We start from the raw sequence: 15,394 nt of genomic DNA on the forward strand, positions 1-15,394 counted from the left end.
TTGATTTTTTAAAAAATCTACTATATTCTAGAAAAGCAGGTATTCCAATGATTTCTGTTGCTAAATCATTTTATACTATGCTTAAGGAGTTTTAGATTCAATAAATTAATTTTCAAATACAAATATTTTAAATAAAAATAACTTTTACTTGCTTAATCTTTCCACTTTCCTCTTGATATTTTTACTCTCAATTTAGCAATGGTGAGGGCATAAACATGATGTTGAAAGTTATAGGAGGAATAACAGGTTTTTCCTGTTTTCATATCATGTTCAGCACCCACATTTAAAAACACACAGTGCCCTTCCACAGAACAAAAAAAAACAGTGACAAGTCTACGGCCCTTCTACCCTGAACGAGCCTGATCCTGTCTGATCTCGGAAGCTAAGCAGGGCCAGGCCTAGTTAGTACTTGGATGGGAGACCACCTAGGAACACCAGGTGCTGTAGGTGTAAAAAATAAAAAAATAAGGGATTGCAAACTGACAAGGCCCTTGCAATCTGTGAGGTCAACCAAGGGTTGCCTCGCCTACAAAAAAAAAAAAATCAGTGACAGAGTTAAATAGTGTGTAAAGTTCCATGATTTCTTTCTTGCCACTGAAATCAATAAAAGGTGGATTTGCCCAAGGCTTCACATTAACTGAGGAATAGGTGAGAGAGAGAGGTGATATGCAAATTTGAAAGGTGACATTTTTAGGATCTTTTCTGGTCTCACTTTTGGAATTAAATTTCTAGATGATGAAGGACCAGACAGCCAAAAGCCTACATAGTTGGGAAACCTAACAACCCCGATTCTCTAAACCCCCAATTAAAAGAATTAAAACAGAGGAAGTGGATGAACTGGAATGAGAAGCAGCTCCCCAGAGACAGAAGTGTAATTGTTCAGTGTCTCACCTGTCTTTTTATCAGCCAAAGGGGAAAAAAATAACACCTGCTCCTTCAGTATCTAGATTTCCCTCTGCAAGAACAATACATATCCCATGAAGTGCTAGAAAAGCTAAAATCTTGTTTTAAAGAAGGAAGGTGGGGTAGGGGACGGGGAAAAGAAGACACTGAATGACATAGAACATAGTTCATTATTTTCTTCCCAAAGAATATATGTATACAAAGCAGAAATATACAGGGAGGATCATGGGAATAAATACAAATGAGTTCAGTATTTGTTGTGATGTACACATTTACATTTCTTTTGAATGATGGATGCAGAAAAAATTGCCTCGCATGCTAGACAGTAGGAGCTTTTTCTCTGCAGTTACATGGGCTCAAAAACCCATCATTACTTCATCTCACAACATAATCTGACCTTTACAGCTTTGCTTCTTTTATCATTTCTTACTCTCCAGTGTCTGGCTGCCTTTATTTTACAGTTCTACTTTTCACCAAACTGAATTCTTCTTGGATATTATTAATCCTTTCTTCAATCTACATAGCTGTGAATCTATGCATATTTTTAAAGAACATTAAATGAATTGAGCCTTGGCTGACTTAATAATTAAAGTACAAATTAAAAGAATGTGTACTCCTTAGAGATTTTGTGTAAGTTACTGAAATCTTTTGGTAATATGTTTTTCATGGGAGTAGAAAGATTAAAAAAGTATTTAATACAGAAAAAATTGAAAGAAAATAAATTAAAACAAGAGAGCAAACAGAAATGAGACAAACCTATAATTAGGCGTGATGTAGCTGTGTCACCCAGAATACCCATGGCTGTAGAAAATGTCTTTAATATTCTTTGAATCCTTATTGCATGTGACTTGGGCTCTCATTTAGTGATAGAAATAGGTGAAAACTAACTAGACAGGCTTTATTTTTCTGCCCTCACATTTGGAACCCCCTATTAATTTCGTCAACTCTTTTCAATTAAATATCTATCATCTTCTCAAAGCAAATATTAACTTTGTATAGGCTACTATTTGAATTTCATTTTTTTTCTACTTAATTATTAAAGTAGATACCTGTAAAGATACAATTAGTTCTGCCAACTCTTTGGAAAATCTCCTTGGGCTTCAAATTATTAGGTCCCTAAGTGGTATGGACTGCAAAATGCTTGTACTTTTTAGATAGTCTGAGGTTGTGGGGAAATTTTGAAACTTTGATGGGAGTTAGGAAGGGGACATCTATTCTCTCTTCTATACCTAGAATTACAGTGGCAGTAAAGGTCTGTAAATTGAAAGGCTTGAACATGTTTTATTCCAGTTTTATTATTCTTTGATTCTCATGTAAATGCTTTTTAGATACCACTTAAACTGAGTAAACACAAAATGTAATAAGAAGTTAAATTTAGAAAAGGATATTTGTTCCAAATATCTAATTTGTGAATTTCATTAACTAGTTCATTAGTACCTCTTTTATTAAAGAATTTGTACCACATTTAAGGTTGCCAAATCTAGCAAATAAAAATACAGAACACTCAGTTGAATCTGAATTTCAGATAAACAACAAAGAAACTTTTCAGTGTAAATACATCTTGTGCAATGTTTGGCACACACATATTTAAAAAGTATTTGCTGTTTATCTGAAATTCAAGTTTAACTGAGAGTCCAATATTTTATCAAGTACCTTAACTATATTTTCAACCAGCTTATTATAATTCTTCAATAGATAAAAATCATACTTTTCTAAAACAGTCTTTTGCCATTTTTTGCAGTGAATTGGCGTAGTTATGTTATAGATATTATTTAAGAACATCTGATTTCTTGCTTTGTACTCCTGAAAGGTATAGTTAAGAATGAACATAATACAATACTAAACTTCTGTAATTTAAAGTATTGCTTTAGTATGTCCCTACTTATTCAAGATAGTGAAGGAACAGTGTTCTAGTTAATTTGTTATTTATCGGTGTCTATTTATGACTCACATAAATTTTCCATTTTCGGAAGATTATAATGAAATTATACATTTAACATTGAAAACTGTCCCATGACACCAAAAACACAATATACAAAAGAAAAAGTTCATAATTTGCATGCCATGAAAATGAAAAACTTTTGTTCTATGAAAGGCTATGTGAACAGAATGTAAAGACAAGCTGCAGGCTGGATGAAATATTTGCCAGCCATATATCTGACAAAGGCCTTCTGTCTAGAATATATAAAGACCTCTCAAAACAACTGGAAAATGGAAAAAAAAAAACATTAGAGAGTATATAGAAATGGCAAATAACATTAGCCATTAGGAAAATGTAAGTTCAAACCACAATGAGATTATTACTACATACCTATCAGAATGGATAAAATAAAAAGTGATAGTACTAAATTCCAGTAAGGATGTGGAAAAATAATCGTTCGTACATTGCTAAGGGGAATGGAAAATAGTATAGCCTCTCTAGAAAACATTTTGGCAGTTTCTTATAAAACTAAGCATGCAAATATCATATGTCCCAGCCATTCCACTCCTGGGCATTCATCCCAGAAAAGTGAAAACTTATTTTCACACAAAATCCTGTACACAATTATTCATAGCCCTTTTATTTGTAACAGCCCAAACCCAGAAAGAACCCAGGTGTCCTTCAGTGGTGAATGGTTAAACAAACTGTAATACATCCATGCTGTGGAATATTACTGAGCAATAAAAAAAAGCAAACTATTGGCACATGCAACAACTTGAATAGATCTTAAGAAAATTATGTAGAGAAGAAAAAAGCTAATGCCGAAATGTTATATACTATATGATTCAATATATACGAAATTCTTGAAATAACAAAATCATAGAGAACAGATTCCTTGTTGCCAAGTGTTAAGGAGGTATAAGGGAAGAGGTGTCATTTTAACAATATTGCCTTCCAATCCATGAATATAAGATGTCTTTCACTTTAACTAATTCTTTTTAAAGGTCTTTCAGCAATGTTTTATCATTTTCAATGTATAAAACTTTTACATCCTTGGTTAAATTTATTCTTAGGTACTTTAGTCTTTTGGATGCTCTTATACATGGAATTGTGTTCTAAATTTTTTTTGGACTGATTCTTGCTAGTGTATAAAAATACAACTGAGTTTTGTATGTTTATCTTGTGCCCTGCCACTTTGCTGAATTTATTAGCTCTAATATTTTGTTGTTGTTGTTGATTCTTTGAGATGTCCTTTGAGATGTATGTAGAACCATGCATGCCCTCTGTAAATAGAGATAATTTTACTTCTTTCTATTTGGATACCTTTTATTTCTTTTTCTTGCTGAATTGCTCTGGCTAGAACTTCCATGATGATAGTTTATAGCAGTCACAATCCTTGCCTTGCTCCTGATCTAAGGGAGAAAGCTTCCATTCTCTTGCCATTAAATATGAAGTTAGCTGTGGGTTTTTCATAAATGCCACTTATTGTATTGAGGAAGTTCCCTTCTATTCTAACATTTTTAGTATTTGTATCATAAAAGGGTGTTGGGGTTTTTCAAATGCTTTTTCTGTGTTCATTGAGATGATCCTTTTTTTTTTTAAATTTCAGGTTGTTTGAGTGAGGTTTTCTTTTACTGACAGTTGTAAGCACCTTTTACATTTCTCTTGCTGTCATCTTTGTTCTTGTTCTCTTCTCACAGAAATTGGTTCAGCAAGTGGCAAGTCTTATTTCAATGAATAATAATTAACGATTGGTTTGGAAAGGAAGTCCTGACAAATGGCATTATTACATCACTCTGATTTTACTGGCTTTAATGTCAATATTATACAAGTCTTGATTTACATCAAGCTATGAAAGGTTGTGGCCTCAAACAATGAGAAAAACAACTTATTTACTGTTTCGTCCTAGTGTACAGAACAACACTCAGGTGAACAGACTGAGATAATGTATCATTTCTTCTTGGCATAACGTACTTCTTTTATCCTTGAGAAATGATTTCAAGAAACAACCTTGTTTCTGGTGAATCCTCCCTTGAAGTCCCTGTTGGTTTCTGGCAAATCTTGTCCAAAGTCTGAGGCCATCTGTTCCACCATAATTAATTTTTTCCGGGGAAAGATCTATTGAATGGGAAACTGAAATGTTTAATGCAGCATACGATAATAGTGATATATGAAGACTGTAACCAGAGAGGCTTTAGCCTTTCTTCTGCTCTCTCATTTGAAACCCTTAGTACTTTCTACCATTCCTTGGGCATTTTGAGAAAAAGATTTAGTTGTAGAGTGCAAGTGTACAAATTAAGAATAAGACCAAAAAATAGCCACAGTTCTGTCCAGTCAATGCTTTCAGAATCCTCACAGTTCCCTGTGCTTTCTCATTTACTCCCTAATCTTCAGACATTTTTATAAAAGAGAAATAAGCATCCCAACACAGCAGACTGAATTTTAATATGACAGATAAGTATCAGACCAGTTAAGCTGTCATTCCCTTGTTTTCTTTCTTTCAATCTTTTTTCATTTCTCAAAATTATTGAAAAGCATTTATTTCATTCTCAATATTCTTTTTTCTTTAAATGAGAAAGAGTATTACATAGAGGGCTAAATGGATAAGATTATTCTAAGTATCATTGAAAAAGACAGGAAATTTGAAAATGATGATTATTTGAGTAGAAAGCCAGAGTGAAGGGAAATGAAATGTAAAACAACGAAGGAGGAAATTACTTCACACACATTTATGTGGTTGAATTGGGTAAATGTTCAGGGACATTTTGGAGGAGAGAAATTGAAAACACTCCCCTCTCACTCCTACTCTATAAAACATCTTTAAAACTATAGGTCCACCATTTTGGTAATTTTGACTAATAGATTTATAAGATTCTTGTAAGAAAAAGAATTGTTATGATTAAAAGATATGTCATTTAGTCTGTTTATAACAAAGTCCATCGTCATCATTCTCAGAGCCTTGGGAATAAAATAAGAACATTATAGTACTTTCTGCCAGTTGCCAGTAGCAGATCCAAGAGGCTCTTGTTTCCACAGAGAGATTAGGTCAATTACACTTACTGTTCACCACCCTCCAAAAAAAATCCCAAGTAATTTCCAGTAACAGACTTAAAACCTATTTTCTCTCCTTAGACATTCAATATGATAAATACAAAGACTTTCAGAACAAGAATGTACAAGAAGCCTTAATTGTTAAAATTGGGTTTTTGGCAAAGCTTTTAAATTTTGTTCCAAGTGCTTAATAGGATGAAATATTCATCAGCCAAAACCAAGAAATGCCTGCAAACCCAGCGCCCTGTGTATTTATTTCATGGCTCCCAGCACATTTACATCTCTAATCAGCTACTTATTGTATGAATGTGGGATCTAAAGTGTCTGATATTCAGCAGCCATTAATAAGAGCTCTAGCAGCATGCATAAAGGCTGGGCACCAGATTCGACATTTTGGATTATAGAAGACCATAAAAAGAGAGAGATTAGCCCTACTGACTCCTTGTGCTATCCTTGTTCCAAGCTAGGCTGCTTCCTACCTCTCACTTCCAGCAGAATCAAAGAAAGCAATAAAGCTCAAACCTGGGACCACTAGAATAAGCATCAACTAAAAATTATTAATAAATAAGTAGATGCAGCATGTAGCAGGATCCACAAGACTAGCTCTAACATACATGAATGCAGTGAATCGACAACATACATATAAAGTAGTAGGATACATTGCTTCCCTGTGAGGTTTTTATTACTATCATCCATAAAACTTCACTATAAAATGCCCATTTTTTTCATAACCGCTCAATTTCAATTTTAAAATATTAATGTGTACAAACACAGAATGATTTTCATCTAACAAAAAGCTCATGTTCTAAAACTTAATTACTAAACAATATTATAAATCAAGGCCAACACTCCAAAGCTGGCCATGAATAAAGTCATCTATTCTAGAAATTTAAGATCAGTTTTCCAGAATAATTGCCAAATTCCCCCCAGCACTGTGTATTAATATATCCTTTAATTAATGGTAGAAGGTATATCACAATTACTTAACTTTTGAAGTTTTCTAAAGAAGTCTTTCAAAAATAGAAAGTATTTTTAAAATGCATGCTATATTTACTCTTTTTATAATTTTGAGCTACTATCATGAGCATTCTCTTTTCGATATGTTGGTAATTTTTCAGATGGTAAGGGATGTGGGATTACATAGGCACTGCTTACTCTTTTTGCTCATTTATTTTATCTTTTGAAGTAAAACAAAGGTAGCTACAAAACCTCCACAACAGAAAACATGAGGCCTTTTTATTATAACTATTTAATAAATTAAAGCCAGAGTCCCTCCTCAAAGTGATAATCTTACCCTCCAAAAATGCATCTCTTCTGTTGTTTTCTACTATTTTATTTTGGACTAAACAATACCTAGGCATATAAAATAGTCATGTGTATATTTAATATATATTTGAAGTCTCTTTAGAACACATTTCGGGTCCAAATTTAAATTTTTTAGTAAATATTTTATATTTGTATTCAGCATTTTAGGGGTTTGAGGAGCAAGGTTGTGCTTCGAGGATGTTGAAGCCAGAGGAGTAGGAATTACACAATTTTCTTGGCAATGAATAGACATCTTATGGTTTCTTGACATTAGCATAGTACATTTGTAAACTTAAAATCTGGTTGTAGGTGACATTTTGTGTTTTTTTTTCCTGTAGTCTCCTAGGTAAAGGGTATATGTACAAGGGCCTAAATTATTTCAGTTAGAAAGTAGAAAAACAGAAATAATTCCCAAGGTCATTTTCAGCTCTATATTTCCACACATCATTTTTATTTTATCCTAGCAACAAAAAGTAGTCAGAGAGTTTAATGTTTTCATTGACTAATTAATTCATTTAAAAAACATTTATTTAATGCCTGCTATGTACCAGATACTGTTCTAGAAGACATGGCATAACTAGCAGGCTCTATTGTCATATAATTTAAATGCCAGTGGGTTAGGAAGACAAGAAGCAAATACACAATATAACGATAAGGTAAGGTTGCATAATTGCTACTAAAAATAATTAGTAGGATAAGGAGGAAGAAAGAATGTACTCCAGTATAGCTCGTTTCTTTTTTATAATTAATTATTCATAATCTGTATTGTTTCTATAGTCTCAAATTTTTCCCTTGTTATATCCTGAAATTTTTATTTATTCTTTACATTTATATCAGTTATTGGCTTCTTGAATCTATTCTTAATGGAGTTGCCACTTGAATTATACTAAAATGTAACTAGCTCAATACCTTCGAAGAAACTAAATATAATAAGTCGATGCTAAGAGGCTTTAATAAAAAACATTCCACCATTTTTTAGTGCTGTTGGGAATACAAATGAAGAGGCAAAGTTCAGTGGCATAGCACAGAAAATTTAAAACATCAATTTAGTGATAAACACTATTTCTAAGTTGGCATTTCCTGTCCCTCTTGTTCTTTGAGGTGGAACACTGATAGCCCACAGTGTTTCTTCCTTTTCTGAGAATGGTCCCTGGTATACAGAGATAGACTTCCAGTCTTTATTACATCGCCCTACATCTTACCTTAGACGAACAGTCCAGCAGTGGAACCTGACATGAGATGGGCCAATCAGATTCTTTTTCTTTTTCAGGGCTATAAAATTTAGAATAAAGGAAGGAATCCAGGATCAAAACAATGTTAGAGGTGAGTCTTTGAAAATGACAATTGCTTAGATAGGTTCTGAGGGCACTCAAACTGAGGTGTGGGTAATATACTTCTGGATTCTTCATTATCTATCTCTTTTTTAGTTCCATGACATAGTCTAATTCAAAAGATGTCACTTTCTAATTTAAGCTAGTGAGAATCCTCTATGTTGCTTGCTTTTGCAACAAATGCATCAGATTGACTTTCACAATTAGAGTGCCGCTGAATTTTTGGATGGCATGTATTTGAGACCCCTGCATGACAGATATGCATAGCACATTCTTTTGATCAATATTATTGTTATTGCTCCTTTATTCACAAGCCTGACAAGCTTCTGTCAGACAAAACCTAAAGAGATGAGGAGGGAATGACACAGGTAGAATAAGTCTCTATGTTCTTCCTCCACGATCAGAATAATCTGTTGTGAGGACATGCATAACAAAATGTAAAAGACCACTAGGCCCAAAACAAGTTTGGAAAAAAAATAAAATAAAATGAAGGTTGCTTCAAAACATAAAGAACTTCTAGCCTTATACTGTCTGGTTTGGTCGCTATTAGCCACCAAATTGAGCACTTGAAATGTGACTAATTCAAATTGAAATATGCTGTTAGTAAAATACAGAGTAGGTTTCAAAGACTTATTTTCATATTGATTTCATACAGAAATGATAATATTTTGGATATGTTGGGTGATATAAAATATATTATTAAAATTAATTTTATCATTTTTTTTACTGTAATGAGTTTACTAGAAAATTTAAAATTGCATGCAAGTCTCACATTACCTTTCTTTTGGATAGCACTGCCTCTAGACTCTGGAAGAAAATAATTCTACTCTTTAAAGGGAACATTGATAGCTTTTATTTAATTCCAAGATTTCTTTAATATAGCTATTAAATGATTACAAATATAAAGTACTATAAAATATAGCCAAGTTGAAAATACATACTAAATTTAGAACTCTGTATTCAGTAGTCAATGTGGGGACACTCATCCTTCCTGTCTCAGGCCTTCTGTGCCCTGAGGGTGCATTTAGCATTTTAATCCTAGGGCTAAAGTCTTTCCTGCTACTAGGAATAAAAATGACATAGCTATACGTAATTTATACAGCTGTGATGGGCTCTTTGAGGCTTTTCCAAGATACAAAGAATGAATCATCTCTTTTTATTTTATGTTTAGGTAAAAAAGTGTAACTATGAGGTCTCCGAAAAATCAGGAGCTATCTTAGAATGCACATAAGGTATCTCATTTTTACATAGATTCAAATATACAGTGCCAACGACCAAATGATATCCCTTCCACATGTGTAGATAAAATATTTAAGAGACTTTTAAATGGTCTTACATTTCCCATTGGGAATTATGTTGAATCCATCCTGAAACAACTCCCCTTTTACTCTTTATCCAAACCTAGTTTCATTTTTCATCATGGCACCCATTACCACCGGACATTATAATATACATTTGTTGACTTTATCGTTAAGCTTCTTCTCTAGAAAGTAAGCTTCCTGAGGGCAGGGACTTTGCTTTATTCAATGTTGTATCCCATTGACAATAATAGTATGTGGTACACGTTTATTTCTCAATAAACATAATCTAATCAATAAATGAACAAATACTACTTTTATGAAAATCATTGTTTCTGTACTCCAAACTCACTACTCTACTATGGTGATTTACTAGTCTCAGCATTCTAAAACCCACCATATTTATAAGCAAAGTTGCCACATAGAAATTGAATTGTCTGTCTTCTATTGCTTTTTGAAGTGTTCTGTCTGATGGTATAAAAATAATACTCTCAGTATAAAACAACACAAATTGTCTCTGGACATTCAAAAGAATATTTAAAATAGCAAGAAATAAAAAAATTAAATCTATTCAATTGGTTAAGGTACTTTATTCACAAAAAATTGTTTTAAATAAAAATCAGTTTTGATATGTTCTTTGCTTTTAATCTTTGCCTTGTTAAAAGGCAGGACTCTCAAAAGGATTCAGGTATAGCATTTTAGAGTTTATTTTGTCTTTTTTGGCCTTTTCTACCCATAATGTTAAGTATCTAAAAATATCTACATTTAAAAAGAATCCACATTTAATGTTTGATCCATTCTCTTAAAACCATTAACCATTAGCATTCGTCAAAAGGCTATTGTGTGTCATCACAGGTACTGGTTTGTGGCAAAGTGGTAGGTACTGGAAGCTGTTACAGATCAGGCTTCTTTATAGACAGGAAACTGGACTCAAAAGACAAACAAGCACATGTTAAAACCACTGGAAAAGTTGAATGATCAAAGAGTAGAGCATAGCATTCGAAGGTCTACATTTGAATACCAGTTATTCTACTTGCAGATGTATAAACTGAACTACTTGGGGTCTTTGGCCTCTTATTGGTCAATTGGAGATGCTGATAGTACTGACTTCATAGGACAGTTGTAGAATTTAATTACTTATTTATGGTAACAATTATATTCTGTCCATACCAATTAGATGTTATTAATAAAAATATAATGATGATATTTAAAATGTTATTTGAAATATAGATTTGAATGAAAAGCAGTCATTTTTAAGTTGCGTTATTGTTATTGTTTTTCTCTAGCTTTTCTGACTTGTACAGAGCACATGGTCATATTTCTCTTTATTTGGCAGCTAGTGAAAACAACTGCTGGGATTTAGAAGCCTCCTACTTAAAAGGACTATGATAGATTGTTAAAACCAAATCTAAATGTTAATAAATGTCTGAAGATAATTGTAAGGTGGTGATTAATTGCTGAGAGGCTCTAGAGCTACCCCGTCATCACATTTATCATTACTGCATCCCTGAAATAGCATGATGATGCTGATAGATTAGCCTCATTACTGATATAAACCCCAAGAAATCTCTTAGAGAGTATTTTAGCATGGAAGTTTGCTCCAATTCTCTTTCTCAAAATAATTATTAACCTACTGACAACTGACCAAATAACAGTGATAACTTATTGGGTGCCATGTCTCTGCTTTGTTTTATAAAGGGAACCACTACTTTATCTTCACCTAATAAAAACATTAAAACACTTATTTCTCCAGGCACATAAGTAATACAGTATAACATTTAGTTTTGGTCTCCCCCAAAACAATCTCCAGGATTTAATCCCACTCTTCTTTCTAGTCTTTGTTGTGGGTTCTCTTTCCTCAACCCTTCTCTTAAATGTTATTTTCCTAAGAATTTCAGATTCTCTTCCCATCTAACCCTACACATATTCTCTAATGAGTAGATCTGTCTATAAGCTGTCTCTACCTACTGTGGACACCATCATCTTTGCTTGAATTATTACAACAGCTTCCTACCTAGTTGCTCTACTCCCAGTTTCTTTGCAAACTATTCTCTATATGGCAGCCAAAAGTGATCTTTCTAAAATACTAATCTAATCATATTGATCTTCTGATTAAATCTTTATGAGTTCCCCACTGCCCTTAAGAGGAAGCACAAATTCTTAGTTGCCACATTCATAATCTGGCCCCTATTAAGCCCTTCAGTTCCAGTTCTTAACCACTCTATGTACTTACCACCAATGCATTCTACAATCTTGCATGTTTTTCTGTTCTATCCTATTTCTCCCTAATTGGAACTTTCCATTGAATCCATGGTGCCTAACATTGTTTTAGGTACATAAGTGTTTAATAAGTAATTGTTAAATGAACAGATGAATGAATGAGTAAAATAGCTATCTTTACAAATGAGGCAAACCATTGTATAACTATTTAAATTCAAATATTAAAAAATCAATAGATAATATAATTATACAATCAAAAGGAAATTAACATTAATATGATCATCCTAATGTCATATTTTTAAATAAGTTTGAAAATGTAAAAATAGTAATATATACCTTTTCAATTTATTACTAAGAGAATGTGCAATTTTATTCTCTTTAAAACAAACTTGAAAGGTTCCATAATAACTTAATTTATTTTGGCACCTAAAATATAAAATGTGTGGTAGGGACATTTATGTAACTGCATAGGTAAACAAAACAATTGCCTATTCAGTTTTATAGGGAAAAATTTTTCCCTTGCTTCATAGGAAATTTAAAGGAATTATTGACTCAAGAGATGAAAAACAGCCTCTTGATGGAAAACTAAATACTTCCTGATTTTTTATACAGCATTTTTATAGAAATTTGAGCAGATCCCATCAGCATTTTATGAATCTGTATGAACATCTGAGAGCTTTCATCTGCTTCCCAGGAAAGTTTCTTACTACAACAAAGCTACTGCCCAAGTCACTAAAATGCTAATTATGGTTAACTGTCCACTATTTTCTTATTCAGAGACAGGCAGCAGATATCCAAATTCTTATCCAATAGCTCTCTCATTTTAACTCGTTCTAAACTAATGACTTTCAAAGTTTGCTTTCAATATCATAAGCAGAGGAAAATAAAATTTAAATTATGCAATATGTAATTGTGACCTTAGTAGAAATATGGAGTGGGAAATTCCATTCCTACTACAACTGCCCATTATTTATGTATAGATACGAATTTATATCCAAGGCACTGAAGACATAAATCACATTCATAATTTCTCAATCATTATCACTTTTTAATAGGTAAAAGCCCAAATTCCTATTCTACCTGTGTGAATTATTCCAGTGGAAATGCTACAAGAGAGAAACCCATCTAATAAGACATATAGTAATAAAAATATTTGACCATTTAATCCAAACACTATAATAACATGTATTACATGTCCAGGTCTTGGTGATAAATTTTCTCCAAATTAGAAAATATATACTATGGACTCAATGCAATCCCTATCAAAATTCCACAAGCATTTTTTATAGAAATAGAAGAAACAATCCTAAAGTTTGTATGGAGCCACAAATAGCCAAAGCAATCTTGAGCAAGAAATGCAAAGCTGGAGGTATTATACTTTTAAATTTCAAGCTATTATTATGAACCTGTAGTGATCATAATGATGTGGTATTGGTATTAAAACAGACACATAGGTCAATGAAACATAATTGAGAGCCCAGACATAAGCCTACATATATATGGTTAATTAATATATGACAAAAGAGCCAAGAATATACAATGCGAAAAGGACAGTCTCTTCAATAAAAGGTGTTGGGAAAACGGGCAAAAAAAAAAAAAAAGAAAGAAAGAAAGAAAAAAGAGAAAGAAATTAGATGCCTATCTTATATCAAACATAAAAATCAATTCAAAAAGGATCAAAAACTTGAACATAAGACCTGAAACCATAATACCCCTAGAAGAAAACATAGCCCCTGATTGTAAGATACTCCTGTTCCATGTAGCACTAAGGAACAAAAAACTGCCAATTAAACTAACAATGACTTATCACTTACAATTTTTATTCAGAGGGTTTCTTTAGAATTATTTAGGCACAAATTTGTTAACACATATCTCACTCTTGCGCATACTTTAAAAGGATAACAGAAGTGAGATAAATCAGCTCAAGTAATTTTCCAATTTTCTTCATGACTGGTTTGACTCTTCTGAATCATTTTTCAACTCAGCACCATAGATGTACTTGTTTTTCCACCTAATGCATCCTCTGTGCCACCACGATCATAGGCGATGCAGCATGTCATACATGAGTGCCCTCTTGTCTTAAGAATTTTCTTCCTAGCCACTGACACATATTTTGCAAGTTTTGATGCTGGTGCTTTTTTGATCTTACAAAAAGATGCCAATAAAAGGTTTCAGACAACAACCAGAACACGTTTTTTCCTCATATGGTCCTTAAGCGATGTGTTGACTGAATCATTAATGGGCTGTAGTTGTCTAATCGTGAAAGCAGAAAATAAGTTTTCACATAAGCAGGCAGTAACCACTTGTCACCAAAGCTTCCTGGCTCACTGCAATGGCGAGCTGCCATGAACTGTAACACATCTCTGTTTCAGAGGTGTTAAAATGTAAATAAATGTGCTTCTTGGAATCAATGAAATATAGCATTAGCATAAACATTTTATGGATAGTATATTTGGATGCATAAATCTCTTGTTGCCCACAAAAATCATACTGCCTGTAAGTAGTCAAGTTAGCATTCCAACCTAGGTCTCATAAATTTTCTTTCCATATTTCATATTTGATACTCAATAGATGTAACAGCTTACCTTCTTTTAATCTCAAGAATTCTTATTGACTAGATTTGTGTGAATTACTCCTTTCTACCCCAACCATGACTTGCTTTTAATTTTTCTAAAATTTAATGTCTCTTCAATAGACATCTTAAGAGATTTTCTTCATCTCTAGCTATTTACTAAATGGCTGCAGATGCTAAATGTGCATCCTATACATAACTATAGCAGCCTATGGCTTTATTCTTCTTCTTTTTTTTTTTTTTAGTTTCCTGTTGTATTTATTTTGCATGGCCCTATAATTCTTTGCTAATTTAGTCTGTACTATAAAATTTCTCATCTCCTGAGCCAGTCAAGACTTACTGGTAACAACTACTATTGCTATTTTGGGATACTTACTTTTGCTCTAATTTTAACCAACAGGGATGAACAGATAAATTGTCCATAATTTATGAACTTTGAAAAAACAAAATTATAAATTATCAGATTACTTCTATAATTATTCAAGTAACCAAAAGAGAATATTGTACATTATAGTTAAGCTTTAATCACTTGACTCTTAACTTACTGTACATTTTCTCTTAGGTTTTATATATATATATATATATATATATTTTCCCCCGACCACTAATGAGTGTTCCCTTTTTCCTTTACTTTGGAAATGGTTAACAAGCTCTCTAATAAAAGCTTGTTACAACATAACACTAGGGTAAAGAAAGCTATCAGGGTTTTTATTCATACTTTAAAAGAATATTGTGAAAAAAAGACGAAGAAGATATTTATCTCAAATCCAGGTTTGGCCATGTCTGTTTTATG

The 15,394-nt window shown here is 32.7% G+C and overlaps 1 pseudogene; it reads left to right on the top strand.

Moving 5' to 3' along the window:
* Positions 1-331: 331 nt before the first annotated feature.
* On the top strand, positions 332-450 carry LOC112476938 (annotated as a pseudogene).
* The last annotated feature ends 14,944 nt before the right edge of the window (positions 451-15,394 follow it).

This window comes from Pteropus alecto, unplaced genomic scaffold (assembly GCF_000325575.1).
Source record: "Pteropus alecto unplaced genomic scaffold, ASM32557v1 scaffold81, whole genome shotgun sequence".
NCBI classification, from domain to species: domain Eukaryota; kingdom Metazoa; phylum Chordata; class Mammalia; order Chiroptera; family Pteropodidae; genus Pteropus; species Pteropus alecto.